The sequence below is a fragment of the Amblyomma americanum genome, chromosome 1 (genome assembly GCF_052857255.1).
Source record: "Amblyomma americanum isolate KBUSLIRL-KWMA chromosome 1, ASM5285725v1, whole genome shotgun sequence".
NCBI lineage: Eukaryota > Metazoa > Arthropoda > Arachnida > Ixodida > Ixodidae > Amblyomma > Amblyomma americanum.
In genome coordinates, this window is record NC_135497.1 from 330,499,210 (window position 1) to 330,514,090 (window position 14,881).

The 14,881-nt window shown below is 50.7% G+C and overlaps 1 pseudogene; it reads left to right on the forward strand.

Moving 5' to 3' along the window:
* Window positions 1–7,726: 7,726 nt before the first annotated feature.
* Window positions 7,727–9,958, forward strand: LOC144120811 (cullin-3 pseudogene; annotated as a pseudogene).
* Window positions 9,959–14,881: the final 4,923 nt, after the last annotated feature.

The following is a 14,881-nucleotide window of genomic DNA, read 5'->3' on the forward strand; positions in this document are numbered from 1 at the left end:
GTCTCTTCCAAGGCAGGTACTGCATGGTCCACGTGTACCACGACGCCTCCCCAATGCCTTCCAAGCTGATGAAGGCCGCCGAGAAGTTCATCAAGCACCACAAACTCTAAGCGAGCGCCAGCAGTTGGCGCCGCAGAAATTGGACGCATGTGGCGCGTGCTTCCTTCGCGGTATACACTGCACTACGGAAAACATCAGTACGATGCTGATCGCATTTGCACGACTTGCAGCGCTCGACGGAACCAAAACTCTTACGGAGAGGATGGTGGCAAAGAGCGCAAGAACTGAAGCAAGGATAACACCGTCAAGGCATGCATGCCCTAAAGGAGTACGGCATTCGTGCATTCAAAACATGTGCATGAATGCATTTGAAAATCAATGGCTTTCGATTGACGACAGTCGGATGTTGTACGCTCACAATACAAGCCTTCATTGTTGCCCCCTCAAAGTGTTCGTGTTCTATAACGGTGGATCTAGCATCAGTCGTTAAAACGATAAGTGGGCCATAACCGCTAGAGTTCATGCCACTGCATCTCTGGGCTGTTTCAGAGCTTCAGTCGGAGGGTCACATATTTAGAAGGGCGAATTGTATTGCGTTTGAGAGCGCTGAGGTTTTCAATGGTTTTGTGTCGGCGCCTCACAGACAAATTTTAATGCGACTCTTCTGCTCTGTTTTGTTAGTTTTTTGTGTGTGTTCGTTTTTTATGGCCGCTTAATTTACGAGTTCTTTCTGTACTTTGCTTCTTTCATCTCAGTTGTAACAGTATGTCGGCAGTGTCTTCGAAGTGGCAACCAACTATATCACTACCATAGTCCCGCTACTCAAGTACAGTGCTCGCGGACCTTGCGTGTGTCAGTAAGAAGACGTGCAAGTCATCATTGATCACTGTAAGTACACCCCGATGTGCGAGGAATCACTTGCGTGTGTCTTCCAGCAGCTTTCACCACAGGCCTCGTAGCATGTGAGACCAAATCAAACAAAGACGACACCAGTACCGTGGTGCTGTTGTAATGCTCCTCCTTTTGCTATAATTCAGCTGACCTTACAGTATTCCCATGCTTAAACCGAGGTACTGCTTCTCATACCACCAACTCTTACAAAAGGCATCTCCATTTCTTCAAAGCAGTAGTGGGTGATCTCAAGGTTAATCTCAAGGCTCCGTGGTGCAAGATTGACCAGCCAGTCAAGCTGGACCAACGCCAAACCCTGATTATGTAAGTAATGAGGAATATTTGCACCTTGAGACGTTTATTTATTTATTTTTTATTTATTTATTTAATTTGTAATGGGACCGACGGCAGCAGTTCAAGCAGCGCAGCGAAGAGGTAGACGAAGGGCAGCTGCAATTTCGAGTGATGCCTGTAAGTGTGTCCATCGCTTCACTGTTCGGCCAACGCCCACCGACCTGTGCTTCTTATAAACACCTTTATTCTTCGTGGGTGTGTCTCGGTTCCCGTCCCGCTCCTCATCCTGAACTTCAAAGCGGAACGCTTCTCGTCCTAACCACCATGCCGCAAGGTCCAAGCGAACCATCGCAGCCCATCCCTACCACCTTCCCCTGTTCCGGCTTGCCGCGCCAGCGTGACCACTCTTTAGTGGCACCGACGACCAAGACGTCCACGATCGGCTGTCCTATTACGAGCGCGTCAGCAGTTGCAATCTGTGGGAAAATTGCGTTAAACTGAGCAACGTCCACTTCTACCTCACGGACGTTGCCAATCTACGGTTTCGCAACCATGAAGCCGACCTTCCCACCTGGTCCTCCTTTAAGACGACCTTCGCTGACGTTTTCGGCCGCCGCGCCGTCCGGAAACTTCGCGCCGAGCAACGTCTTCGTGCTCTAGCTCAGCTACCGCCAGAGGCATTCACTAGTTATATCGAGGATATCGTTGCTTATGGAAGCTTGTCAACCCGTCCATGACGGAAACTGATAAAATCAACCGCATCCTTAAAGGGATCGCCGATTACGCATTTAAGATGCTCCTGGCGAATAACCCCAGCTCCGTCGCTAAGTTATCCAGCTGTACCAAAGTTACGACGAGCTCCGAAAGCAACGTGTAACTACGCGGCAGTCCGGCGCGTCTGCAGAGGGTCTCGATGGCTTGGCCCTTGGTGGCTCGTCTTCTGAGCAGTCCCAGTTTATGCAGCACGTCAAAGACTTCGTTCGCGAAGAAGTCGCTCGGCAGCTTTCTCTGCTACATCACATTCTCGACCTCCTCTGCCCTACTCCCGACCGGGCAGCATCACTCACGCTCACTATGCGCCGTGCTATTAACCTTAACTGCCCACCTGTTGTCCAATTTCCTCAGGCGTTCTGCGCATAGTATTTTACTCTGAGCTTCCCGTGCTTCGAACGATGCCCAGCCCATGTCCCCCTGTACTGCCTCGTTTGTGGTTTTTCCGTAGGCATCTAGTGCTAATCTTTTATTGTAGAAAGCTACGCGCCACCTGGTGGCAGCCATGGGAACTGAAAGCACTTGTCCCGAATTTCTGCTAAGGTGACAGCGGTGTGTTGTGCTGTGGAGCACGGCGGCGCACCCGTAACACCGGCCGCGATGCTCAATATCATGGAGGAAGGGACGAATTTAGGAGAGGCCGTAACGTCATTTTTTTTAGCGAGACGTGAGTGCTCCCCTCGCTGGTTGTAAGCAGTCTCAGCGGGCTTGCGCATGCGCAGCAGACAGTCTCGCGTCTCCAGAACTGACAGAGGCGCCGATGATGCAGACCACGCCGCTGCGCCCAACGTTATCTATTGCCATCGGCCAAAGACTCCAAATGGTCCTTGCGAAAGCACGCGTCTCCCGGAACACTTTTCGTCACACTGCTCGGATAGCACGGGTCCATCCTAAGTTTTCCTTCCTCCATGCTCAACACAGTTCCCATTGGAGCAGGCGCGGCCGAAAAAAAATATGTTGTGTTGCTTGCTGCGTGCTCCCTGTTTCGCGTCTCCGTTAGTGGTAGAAAACTCCGGTTATAGCTCCGATTTCTACTACTTTGGCGCGCCTGGCGACTGAAAGAGAACAAATGTTTCCCGTACAAAAATATCCTGTGGCCAGCTATATTCAATTCGCCCAAATAGCTATAACCTTTCCAGGGCGTCTTTGACTGTAGTTTCAGGTGGATATACTTATCTATTGACAGCTAAAGGCAGTTGTATGGGTCGGAAAATATAGCTCTAGTGGCACAGATTTTTCAACAGCCAGCACTAAGGAGTGCTTTGGGTATGTAGTCCTTGATATGTCCTAGTTATGCAGTCCTAGTTACGCAGTCCTAGTTATATTTTACGTCTAACAGTAGCCAAGCCACGTAAGATACACCGCGACTTTCCGGCATTCCCACGGCGGATGAGGTGCCCCACGGAGGACGTAAAGAATTCTTCCTCCATGGATTGCCCTTTTAAGGAACTCGCATCGATGGTAGCACCAGCTTTCCGCGTAGGTGATATTTGGAAACTCTATGGGCAGGACAACGGTGCTTATAAAAAAACCCACCTCTTGTCACCGCTTCCCGCAGCGACGGTGGCGCTTGCGTCGCTGGCATTAAATGTGCACTAAAGAGGAATCTGAACTCGTCTTTTAACGCGGGAACTCTATCTACACGTTCCGGGATTTTTAGAAACTTCGAATTATTGTGCTGTGCGGCCGATTGCCCTAATTAAATCGAAATAAGCGCCCCGGCTCCCGCCTTTTTTTTTTTTAACTCAACGCGGTAGGTAGGCGAAGTCAACCAACGCGTCAAACAGTTCCGTGGCGGCTTGCCGCTCTGCCATCGTCGGAGTGACACGTAAATCAATGAGTCCTCGTGTATTTTTATTTCCCTGGACTTAATTTGCGGCTATATTGCCTGTGACGGAAACTGTCTATTCACTGAAACCTAAAAAGCGGAATAAAAGCGAAACCGAAGCCGCCACTGGACTGGCTGAAAGGCGCTCCACTCGTTGTCTGACTCCTCCTACCTACCGCGTTGAGTTCAAAAAAAGGCAACAGTCAGGACATTTAATTCGATTTAATTAGGGAAATCGGCCGCACGGGGCAATAATTCGAAGTTTCTATGAATGCCTGGAACGTGTAGATAGAGTTCCCGCGGTAAAAAGACGAGTTCAGATTCCTCTTTAGTGCACCTTTAAGGAGGCTGGCCCGGTGCAGCTTCATCGCTGAGCAAGCGTGTGCATGAGTTGGTCACTGACTTCGCACATTTGGGTGCACGCCGCGAGGTTTCGTTCTTCTCTCGACGCGCCTGTTCGCACTGCGCCATCCGTAACTAAAAGGTGCATATTTACATGCCCTCGTCAGCGCATGCTATAGGCTTACGGCGTATTCCAAACGGGGATCCGGAGCTAGTTTTCTTGCTGCGCGAAACAGAAGAGCTGGTTTCAATGGCCAGATTTGGATTCAGATCCTGAATTCTGACTGGACCGCGACGGTGTGGTCCCTTTACAGGCATCTTGCGGCTTCGCGGGTTCAAAGAGATTCTCCGGTTCGCCCTTTGTAATTCGCCGTTAGTTTCTGAGGGATGGTTCAAATATACGGCGGCCACGCACGCCGCCAAGTTATAATTCCCATCCAATAGCGGTCGCAGTAGGCCGACTGACATGGAATGCCCTTTGATTTGAGTTGAACGCCTCCATACGTTTATGCAACGGGTTCAAATCTCGTTGCGGCATAGTTAATTTAGTAATTTGTTTCATGCGTAGCTTTCTTGACTAGTGCAAGCAGTCGTAACTCGCACGAGACAACACAGGGTCCAAGAGTGGAATTAGCCGGGCCAGTTGGTACATGACACACAAATAACAGCGCGACAGACGGGACAATAAGGAAGAGACACAAACACGAGCGCCACAAACACGATCGGCAGAAACAGCGCTCGTGTTTGTGTCTCTTCCTTATTGTCCCGTCGGTCGCGCTGTTATTTATGTGCAATACAGGGTGTTTCACCTGAGACTTTACACGATTTAGCCGCCATGGTGGCTCAGTGGTTATGGCGCTTGGCTACTGACCCGAAAGGCGGCGGATCGATCGCAGCGGCAGTCGCATTTCGATGGGGGCGAAATGCTAGAGGCCCGTGTACTGTGAGATGTCACTGCACGTTAGGTGATAGAAATTTCCGGAGCCCTTCACTACGGCGTACGTCATAGCCTGAGTCGCTTTGGGACGTTAAGACTCCATAAATCATCAAAGCCAAACTTACTCTATCTAAACTGCAGCAGTGGCCTAGTGGTTTGAGCATACGCCTCGCATGCGGGAGGTACAGGGTTGGATCCCCAGTGCCGCCGGGTACAAACCAGTGATACAACCTGTACAAACTTTCCCCTGACCTGGTGCTCGGCTTCTTGAGGGTGAAATGCTTGGGAAATGGGTCTTTGACTCCACCGTGAGTAGAAGAAAATACCTTGTGCCATGGCGCTCTTTGGCCAAAGCTGCCCTATAGCTCCATAAAAATCCATCATCATCACCATCATCTTTACGCTATCTAAACCCATTACACTATCGCGGCATACCCTGAAGGCGGAGCTTAAGTTTTCTCTCCAATTTTTGTCATCGAAGATGTGTATGAGGCTAGAAATCCAATAAACAAAGATTATTATTGCGAAGGACAAAATCTCTCTACATGATTAGGTCGAAGGGCACGTTGCCCTCTTTTTCGCGAATTAGAATTTACTGAGTAGGCAAGCTAAGAGAAAAGAGCAACCCATCAGCTATATGTAGAGTGAAAAATGCTTATGAAACAAACAGATGGCAAGCAGCTGTAGTGCTCTCTCAGAAAATGCTGCGAGTTGACAGTCCACATTAATGTGTACTATCGGCCGCAAAAGTTTACCGGATGAGAGCGTGCGAGAAAAAAAATATATTTCGATGCAGTCACGTAAGCCAATGGTCTGACATGTGTGAAGGTATGTGGGAACGTGCATGCTCCATCAGCTGGTAACTTTACCAAGCGGCTGGGTATCGAGGCAGGGCATCAGTAATTCTTTTCCCGAGAACTCGCACTCGGTAATTTTTAATGTCTGAATAGCATAGGACTTGGAGAAACATTTTTCCAGCCAGGCATTACTTTGCGTAGGTTAAATATATATAATCTTTCTACTGTTGCCCCAAGTCTCACCCCAAAATTTTTGTTTTGTTTTGCCATGAATGTGCGTTGCATATATATGTACTATATATGTACTGGACCAGTAACTTGCCAAAAATCAGCAGCGAAAAGTCGCAGAAACATCCATAAGTGCGTACGAACACGAACGCATTACGTAACCCGTCATTTCCGGCGCCGAATCGTGGCCTCCTCATTCACATCGATGGCCGTAGCGGTAGCTTCCAAGACCCTGCATAAAACTAAGCGGAAGCTTCGTGACCGCTAAAAAGGTGTTCATGGACAGTAGTTTTAGGTCCAAAAAAAAAACAACAGCTCCAAATTACAGCGTGTAGTGAAAATGTGAGAGATCAAGCCTGCGAAAAGCAATCGTAAGGTCAAAGCACCGCGCCTTTTATTGAATATTAGTGCGCCTAAAGGGCTCAGCAACGATTCCTATAAATGGCTGTTCCCCACGCACTTACTCTCAAACACTAGCCAGAAAGTCTGATCGCAACCGTTTTTCTGTTCTTTGATTGTTTTGTGGTGCGCATACTGCTGCTTATTTTTGTCTGCTGTTAGCTGCTTTGTGCAAATTGATCTGTTCGACAGGTGACATTGTCGCAGAATGAAAAATAAAGTTAATCCGGATTGCAGGTTCAGATACTAGCAAAACCGTCTCCTGCGTGTATGTGATCGTCTCTTGCTCTTGTTGTTGTCCTCAAGAAGCTAATGGTTTGGTTTAGTTTCTTTTATGGGGATTTAACGTCCCGAAGCTACTAAGGCTATGAGAGGCACCGTAATGAAAGGCTTCTGAGATTTCGACCAACGGGGTTCTTTAACGCATCGCACAGTACACGGACCTCTAGAAATTCGCCTCCATGTAAATGCAACCACCACGGCCGGGATCGAACCGGCGCCTTTCTGGTCAGCAACCGAGCGCCATAGCCACTCAGCCACCGCGGCGGCTTAGAAGCTAATGACACGTTGTTGTTGTTGTTGTTGGCCTCATAAAATGGCATACACCCACAAGGGACATCCTAGTGCGAGTGCGCATCATCGTCGTCTTCAACGCCGCATGCACAGCCTGGTGCGAGAGCTCCGTCCCGCGGCATTGCCCTCTCATCGCCGTCTTCTATGCAGCACTAATCCAGATGTTCAGACCCGAGCAAAAAAATCATTTGCTTTTCCGCTAAAAAAAAGGACAGAAAACTGAATCAGTCATCATGTGCGTACCTCATTTTAGTCATTCAAGCATGAAAAATTCGTAAAATCAGGTGGCAAACAAAAGCCCGTGCTTTCGCTCGGAATCGAATGTTGTAAACATAATCTGTGAATTTTTCACCAATAAACCACTCATCCCGCCACTATGAGATCTCCATTAAATATGTAACGTTAATTGAAACTGTTTGGCAGTAATGCAGCTGAGTTTCATATGTTTAGATTACTGGAATTAATTTGTGTTTCATAACTACGTCCGCATTGGAAGAGTACCTCGACGTTCTTGTGCACGTGCACGCGCATGCGAAACAGTCATACCGGAAGAGAAAGAAGTGCCGATGGCTCGAGCAGAGCTGTAAACAGCGAAAAGAACGTGAAGCGGCGGACGCCATAGCCTCAGTCTCAGAGAAGAAAAAATCCAAGAAGGTGTGGGTATCGATGTTTCGCCGTCCGGGGGAAGATGACATCCCCGATAACGTCTGGCAGCCCTTGTGGAACGCCATACAAGGTATCCAGGCGAACGGCTCGGATGGTGAGCGATTCGACGAGCTGTACCGCAGAGCCTACGCCATGGTGTTCCACGGACAAGGGGCGACACTCTACGGCGGCCTGCGCGAAGCGGTAGTTGAGGAACTGGTGAACAACGTGCGGCCAAGGATCGTGGCCTCCGCTCAAGACACCTTCCTGCAAACACTAAACAGCGCTTGGAACGAACATCAGGCCAAGATGAAAGTGATAGACCACATTGCCTTGCATATGGACTCCGTGTACGTACCGCAGAACGAAGAGCATAGTGTGTACAACTTGGGCAGGGTTATTTTCCGGGACGAAGTAGCCCGCCACGTTGACATACGGGATAAGCTTCGGGATGCATTGCTTCACATGATAAACCGCGAGCGCATGGGCGAGAACGTCGACAGGGTGCTGATCAAGGACACTTGTGAGATGCTGGGAAAGCTTGGTATTGATAATTCAGTCTACGAGCAAGACTTCGAGCGCCCATTTCTGGCGCAGACCGCACTTTTCTACGCCCTGGAAAGTGAGAAGCACCTTGCTAAAATGACGGCGATCGCCTACGTCGACATGGCGGAGCAGCGTATCAGCGAAGAGGTGGAGCTGGCAAAGGAGTGCCTGAGTGTTTCCACCCAACGCCTCATCAGACATGTGGTCTACGAGGAGCTGGTCGCAAACCATGTCAAGAAAATCGTGGATATGGAAGGCTCGGGAGTTGTACACATGCTGGTACACAAACAGGTGGAGGAACTAGCTCGCATGTTTCGTCTGCTTAGTCACACGAAGAACGGCCTGGAAACATTTTTAGATCGTGCGAACACGTACGTGCGGGAGCTTGGCAGGTCAATTATGACGGAGGACGGTGACGAGACAGACTCACTCTGTATTGTAAAGAAGCTTCTAGATCTTAAGGACCAATTTGACCACCTACTGCACAGCTCTTTCAATGGCGAGCGCCTGGTGAAGCAGATGATCGATGCCAACTTCGAGTACTTCCTCAGCCTCAACCGTAAGTCGCCCGAGCATCTGGCCTTGTTTGTAGATGACATACTGAGTAACAGCATAAAAGAAATTACTCGCCACCAGCGAGAGCAGCTCCTCGACAAAACGGTCGCGATCTTCCGGTTCCTGAAAGACAAAGACCTTTTCGAGAGCTACTACAGGGAGCACCTATGCAAGCGGCTGCTACTTAACGAAGGCGTTTCAGAGGATGCCGAAAAAAGCATGATCTTCAAACTCAAGGCTCAGTGCGGCCGCATGTTCACGTCAAAACTTGAGGCCGTGCTCAACGACGTCGCTATCTCCAATACCATGACAGCGCAGTTTAAGACCATCTTGGCTTCATGTGAAATCGACTTGCATGAATTAGACCTGAATGTACGCCTGTTGACCAAGGGCTCATGGCCTGTTCCAGCGGTTACGCAGCAAATCAAGATTCCTGCTGCCCCCCGTGGTGTTTTTGAGACATTCAGGCTGTTCTACATGGCGAAGCACAAGGCCCGGAAGCTGACTCTGCAGCCACAGTTTGGCTCGGCGGAACTGAGTGTGTTCGACGAGGACAACGAGCTGTCCATGTATTCTGCGTCCCCACATCGTTCCAGTGACGCACACACGTACACCATCCTGGTATCCACGTACCAAATGTGCGTTTTGATGCTGTTCAATGACCTCGAGAGGATCCCGTTCGAGGACATAGCCTACAAGACTGGCATTCCCGAGGAGGACTTGGTGAACGTGCTTCTGTCGTTGTCAGCAGGAAAATCCAACGAGAGGGTGCTCGTCAAGGAACCCGAGGCAAATGACATCAAACGAGGCCAGGTCTTTGCAGTGAATCACTCTTTCGCTCCTGAATCTCGCCAGGTGAAGATCGTGTTGCTCGCCGCCCAGAGGAAGAACGAGGCGAATAGGAACGAGGCGGTGGCAGGAAACGTGATCAGTGGAGAACTAAGGTTTCAATTGGACGCCGCCATTGTGCGAGTGATGAAGAAACACCGGAAGCTCTCCTACAACGAGCTCGTCCCTGAGGTTATCAGCTTGCTGCGCATAGGGTTCATCCCTAGCCCCCATGAGATCAAGAAAAGGATCGAGGCCATGGAGAAACGAGAGTACATAAAGAGGGCTCTCGATGACGAGGACGTGTACACCTACGTGCCATGAAAGGGCGAGCGGCGCTCGTAGCGCGAGCTGGTCTCCGTCTTCAAGCAAAATCTCCTTCGAAAAATAAATTCCCCAGGTTTGCGCCACAGCCTTTTATATTTACTTGTAGCTGCTGGGTGGGCGCCGCCGCAGTGGCTCAGTGGTTATGGCGCTCGGCTGCTGACCTGAAAGACGCGGGTTCGATCCCGGCCGCGGCGGTCGAATTTCAATGGAGGCAAAATTCTAGAGGCCCGTTTACTGTGTGATGAGAGTGCACGTAAAGAACCCCAGGTGGTCGAAATTTTCGGAGCCCATCACTACGGCGTCCCTCATAGCCCGAGTCGCTTTGGGATGTTAGACCCCATAAACCGTAGCAGCTGGCTACGCGGAAGCAGCGTTATGATGAGCGTCACACATTCATGCCGCACTTAATTATCGGCATTATATTCTCATGACGAATACTTTGCACTTATTCCGCTTATGAACGCAGAAAAATGGAAGAAGTAGAATAGAGGTGCAGTTCTTAGTGTTACTGCGTGCATATGAGTGCAGGCGGCTCCAACATGAAAGGGAATACGAATATTATTTGCGTTCAGTTCGTATTCCATAAGAATTAGAGGAAAGCAAACTTCCCCTTTTTACTGTGTAGTTTTGTTCGGGATGCGTAATGGCCATGAGACATTTTCCACTTCAGTGTAGAAGTAGCAACAAAATTTCTTCTTTTTTTGTGCAAATTTACTGTTCCCTTTATTATCGCAGCCAGACGCACAAACAGGCAGTCTACAGAATGGTGTTTTGGTTTAGTTTATGCGGGTTTAACGTCTCAAAGCGACTCATGCAATGAGGGACGCCGTAGTGAAGGTCTCCGGAAATTTCGACTACCTGGGGTTCTTTAACAGACAGACAGAAAAACTTTATTCAGCAAGTGAGTTTTATATAGACCCAGCTGGGTCCCTGGGCCACTGCGCGGTCCCGCACTGCATCAAGCAGGTCATGCCGGGACATGACGTCGGCAGCCCGAGTCACCGCAGCAAGCTGCGATGTCGGGTCTGCAGACATTAGCAGGACCTCCCAGTCCTCCCAGCTCGAGATGGCGTGCTGTCCCCGCGGCGGAGGGTCAGCAGGGCAGCCGAAAAGGATATGGGAGAGTGTGGCGTGGGGGTCACCACATAGAGAGCATGCAGGGGATGTGCCGCAATAGGGGGATAAAAGCTGAGGGGATGACAGAGAACGGGTCTGGAGGCGTCTGAAGAGGATCTGTTGGGAGTGCGTAAGAGAGAAGTGGGGAGGAGGGTAAGTCCGACGGTCCAAACGGGATATTGGCGTGAGCTCCGCAAAGGTGTGCGCCCGCTCCCTCGAGAATCCTGGATCGAGACTGTCCTGAGCCCGGCAAATCAGACCTCGGGCCAATTTATCGGCAGCCTCGTTTCCAGGATTCCCAGAGTGAGCCGGCACCCACTGAAGCTCTACCCTGCGCGGTAAATTTTGGGTAGGGGTGTTCAACAATTGCCAGGCAGGGGCGTGAATCCTGCCCCTGGCAAAGTTGGACAGAGCCGCTTTGGAGTCGCTGAAGATGTATTGGGTGTCCGAATGTGCAAGGGCTAGGGCGATGGCGGTCTCCTCTGCAGAGGTGGCGGTAGAGAGGGCTGCCCTGAGCTGCTTTACCTCCTCTCGCAGAGCCTTCACGTCCGGGTCCTGAGAGGTCCTGGTGTTCGTCCCGGCAGCCTTGGAGGCCCATGTTGCAGTAGACGGGAGGGTCGTTTTCAGCGGAGGAAAGTCGTTCTTGTTAGTTTGCAGCGGAGGAAAGTCATCCTTTTTAGGGGGCATTGCCTTCTGGGGCGATGGGTTGCGTGGTTGGGCGGTGCGATTTCTAGCCATGCACGAGCCGGTGCCCGTGAGGTGCTGGCCTCCACAGAGAATGCAGGTCGGGATGCAGGAGGGCACATCTTGCGGTTCATGCTTGTCTCCGCACCGCGGGCAGAGACCAGTCTTGGGGTGCGGGCACATGTCATACCTATGGCCCGGCGGTGCAATGTAGGCTGCGACAGGGTAAGCGGTCTCTTGGAGGACCACTCCGCTGAGCTGGACGAGGTGAAGGGCGGTTGTCTCGTGCGGGGTAGCGACCGTGAAGGTGTTATTCGTAGGGTGGATCCTCAGGTGAATATCCCCGAGGTCACGGCCAGCAGCACTGACTTGCAGGGCTTGCAGGAGTGGCTGCGCCATGGTGCCTTTAAAAGCGAGGCCTCCTCTTGGTCGGTAAACGACCCGTATAGTGCCGGGGGGAGTGAAGCAAGTTGTTTGCTTCGGTGTGCGACTGCGTGCGTCGCGCGCAGCTGTTCTTGTTGAGGCCTGTATGTAGGCTTGAAAGTCGCAGGGGTAGCGGATGCGGACGCCGTAGGCGTTGATGGAACAGGCGCTGCTTGATGGGATATGGGCAGCGTTCCCGCGCTTGAGATTTCACCCTTGTACGCGCGGAGTATCGGGGTCCACTCACTGGGACGAAGGTCTTCCCTCTGCGCTTGCACCTCCATGGCTGCCGGGGGTAGGTGCGCTGCCGGTGAGTGAGGAACGCAGCGCGCCGGCGAGGCTCGCCTCTATGAGGCGAGGCTTAGCACAGCGGCACAGCAGGCGGGCACGTTTTCACTTGCCAGTTCTTGTAAATAATCGGGCACATCCAAAAGATGATAACGGTTAGGGCCCGTGTACCTTCCTGGATCCGTTGAGGGTCTTGATGGGTCCTTGGGAACATTTAGCTGGGCACAGGAGCCAGAAATTGGCGGAGTCGATGCGAGACGCGTCCGCTCACTCGGGCCCCTCGGAAGGAAGCTCGTTCTTTAACGTGCACTGACATCGCACAATACACGGCCTAAAGAAATTCGCCTCCATCGAAATTCGACCGCGGCGGTCGAATTTCGATGGAGGCGAATTTCTTTAGGTCGTGTACTGTGCGATGTCAGTGCACGTTAAGGAACCCCAGGTGGTCGAAAGTTCCGGAGACCTTCACTACAGCGCCCCTCATTGCATGAGTCGCTTTGGGACGTTAAACACCCGTAAACCAAACCAAACAACGGCGGCGTTACCTGCCAGAGAAACAAACAGTGATATGAATTTTCTTTGTCAGTGATTTGCAGGAAAGTAGAAACAAAGGGCTCAATGTTAAATTTTTTTCTTCTTTGTATGCATGACCGCGCTCTTGTGCCCTATTTGAAACAACGACGCGAAACCAAAAGTTAGGAGGTAGAAATTGCTTCTCGTCGAAAAAGGCAAAGTGAAGAAAAAGGGAACAAGCCCTTTTATTCGCTGTTGTCTGGCATGCTCAGGAGTGCTACTATTTCTTGACTAATTATTAGCAGCAAATAAAGACGTTCTTATTCTTTTGAGACCCGATAAGAACTCAAATTGTACTCGTACACCATCATGTAAATACTAATAGCGACACTTTTATCGATCTTTATAAACTCCAATCAGTGCAAGAATACTGGGTTTCTTTCAGATCTCTTTTTATGCAAACCACAGATGTCCGTTAGCAAGTAAGCAAAAAAAGTTATTCCGCTCAATAGACGGTCACAACTATCAATTTCCTAAAGTCAGCTCTTGCGAACGGTCATGAGATTGATGCTGTAACTTTAATGAAACTGACATCCAAAACTTGATTGCTACTTCCTTAGCTCTGATCGCGGCGGTGAATGATCCCGTTGCTTCTCATGTACAGCAATCTAGATGTACAATAGTAGGGTATTGTAGTAAGCCCATACGTTCTAAACACGGCGGCTTGTGGTGCGGAGCCAGCGCCACCTTCGGAGTGGGCAACTAAACAAAGACGTAATAATTAAAAAGCAAAAACAAAACAAACTTGACCTTGTAGCGTGCGTGTTCTTTCGGCGGGAAAAGCAAATTTGAAGTTCTCAGCGTTCAGCGCGACCCACGAGACAAGGACGAAGAAAGAAGACACGAGTGCCCACTACCGGCACAATTTTCAGATGTTGTCGTTGTTGTTGTTACCTTCACACCAATTTTCAGATACTCAGCGCTGGTTGCGTTTTCTTTCTTCTCGCCTCCTCCGTTAACGGCGTTAACGTACCAACAGTCCATGCGTTGGTGCGGTACCAACCGAAGACGAAGACGCCGAGCTGTGCGGACGTGTTCCACATTGGCTCCCGCTTGAGAGCCAATTATTGGCGGATTTAGTGAATCCTCCGACCTGCCGTTGTTGGGAAAGTCTTAGGAACGCTGCCCCGCACCCTTGGACAGAATGTTTGGCAACGACGCCTTTTTATCGTGAACTTCACGGACGTCGGGTCCTTGTGCTTGCTTGTTCGAGCCAGACTCAAACTACGAGCGATCGACTACACCGCCGAGGGGGACGACATTTCTCCTTCGGAGCTGGAATCTGGGAAATGGAAAATCATTCCTCGCCCACAAGACCGCGCCAGACGCTTGAAGCAAGACGCCGCCAGCCAAGCCGCCGCTGCGAGGACTAATCTGCGGCAAGCCAGCGCTAAGCCTAACTCCGGCGCCCCCGCCAAAAAACACGGAAGCCGGCCCCCACTAAAAGGCGAGTACCGCTACCGTAACTCTCCCTGAGCGACAATAAAATAGTCTGCCGTCCGCGAAGCTACAATTTAAACACCTTTGCAACACATCAACTCGAACTCGCCATGTGCGCGGCAGCCAATTGAGGTTCTGTATCAGGCCGCGCTAACTGAAGACACCGTTTCTGTTAATAAAACGCTCTATCAATAAAACGCTCACCGTGAGCACCCCGGCACGCCAGCGAGCTGCAGCGTATGCCGGAGTCAAGACTTTACAGCTTGAAGCCCAGAATTATGAGTTGGTGACGTAAGTAGCGGCGCCAGACGACTCGGTCCGAGGCGTAATTTACCAAGCGTATGACGGAAGCTCGCCGGAGGAGGCCCGAAAAGGCTTCATGAACCGAAACCCGGG